This window comes from Vigna angularis, chromosome 8, assembly GCF_016808095.1.
Source record: "Vigna angularis cultivar LongXiaoDou No.4 chromosome 8, ASM1680809v1, whole genome shotgun sequence".
Classification (NCBI taxonomy): Eukaryota; Viridiplantae; Streptophyta; class Magnoliopsida; order Fabales; family Fabaceae; genus Vigna; species Vigna angularis.
Window position 1 is genome coordinate 20,166,251 of NC_068977.1, and position 2,008 is coordinate 20,168,258.

At 21.8% G+C, this 2,008-nt stretch overlaps 1 non-coding gene across 1 annotated transcript; it reads right to left on the bottom strand.

Annotated features, from left to right (window-relative positions):
• Positions 1-387: 387 nt before the first annotated feature.
• TRNAF-GAA (transfer RNA phenylalanine (anticodon GAA)) lies at positions 388-460 on the bottom strand. The gene has a single exon. It is a non-coding gene; the product is annotated as a tRNA-Phe (tRNA).
• Between the last annotated feature and the right edge of the window lie 1,548 nt (positions 461-2,008).

A 2,008-nucleotide genomic window follows, 5' to 3' on the forward strand; every position in this document is an offset into this window, starting at 1 on the left:
ATTTATATAATTAAGTAAATATAAATATAATTAAACTTAATCTTGTTAAAAATATTTAATAAAAATATCAATTTTAATAAAAATACAAAGATGAAATTGAGACTAATACAATGACATATGGTGCGACAATATTGTCACGTGACACAATATCAGTTTGACACATAACATTTTTTTTTAATTTTACTTTTTTTAAAAAAATAAAAATAAATAAAAGTTAAAATAAAAAAAATTTAAAACAACGAGGAATACTAAAAACTAATTGACACTTCTAGACAAAATTAGGAACCTCTAGTATGATTAAACCTATATATTTTTAAGAATTTTGGCCTAAAATAATTGTTGTTAATTTGAAACAGCTGGATTCAGATTAAATTGCAAAACATCAAATGCGTTGAACGTGGTTCGAACACGTGACCTTCAGATCTTCAGTCAGACGCTCTCCCAACTGAGCTATTATCACCCCTTGATAATGTTAACATGACACATTACTTTAACAAAAGATTTTGAAAGATTAAAGGAAAAAGTTTTAAATATTTGAATAACTAGTTAACAAAGCTAGACAATTATGGAACGAAATAAAAAATAAGAAAAATTAAAAAAATTATTAGGAACGAAAGAAATTTTCAAATTTATTAGAGTGACATATATAAATAATAAGTTAACACTGGAGATGAACTAAAACGAAATGTTTTCATCTTAATCAATTTTCAAAGTATCATGTTCAAGTTTTATACAATTGTTCTGTTAAATACGCCAATTGGGATACCATTCATTTAAAATAATCCTACTTAACTTGAGTAAGATGATCTCTAATAAAATATACTTATGATTCTAAAACAATTAAAAGGATTAAATTTAAGTAATTTCATACGAGAGGCACAAAAACATAAAAATATGTGAGATATGTTATCTAAAAAAAATTAAAAATTGAAATTTAGATTTGAGAATTTCTTCAATAACTTGATATGATGTATTAGTTCCCAAAATTTAAATTGAGTGGAATGAACTAACTTCAAACAGTGATAAAATAAAAAATAAAAATATTCGTGTGAGAGAAATTTTGTAAGTTAACGTGAAAATAAAATATTTTTTAATAATCTTTTCATTATTCAAGATTGAAAACATATATAGTTTTGATGTAAAACTAGATTATATATATTGTTATACCATTTGAAGTTGTCTTTTTATTAATATTTTTATACATAAGAACAAAATTCATGGATTAAAGTAAAATAATAAAAATTGAATTAAAAACTTAGATCAAATTGAACTATTTTTTAAATTATACGAATTGTTTGAATTTTTATATTTTCCAGTCTCACAAGTTACAATTTAGATTAGCTTCAATAATCTTATTTAAAGATAATTTAGTGTTATCCATATATGTGTTTTCTACATTTAAGATCAATGACATTTTCTATGGTGTGAACTCGGCACTTAATTACTTCCCCTAATAGATCTTAATAATGTGAAAAGGCAACATATATATACCTTTTGACTCTTACTATATTTTATGTTCTTTGACATTTTTATTTACATATATAATATAATCACTTCCCTGAATATATAATAATGTGAATAGGGAAGATATGTTCTTTTACTATTAATTAATATATACTTTATTTTTCTGAAATTATAAATTAATGAGAATTACATTAATGTAATTTTGTTAACATAGGAGTTACAATAAAATAAATTAACATCTACAACACCGTTTTATTCATATAATATATAATAAGAGTATGTATACTATATATAATAAGTTTATATTTTCTTAAAAAAAGTCATCATGGTGGGAATTTTTATATTTTTGTATAAAATTTAAATATAATTTACAAGAGAAGATTTTATTCAAAAGTTATTTGTGAACATTAATATAATTGTTTGTAAACACTTGAAAGAGAGAATTATGTCCTTGATGAAAACTAATAGGGTGTAATCCGTTAGTAAAGATTAAAATATTTTGTAATTTTACGTTTAATTATAATTTTTTTTGTTAAACTGATAA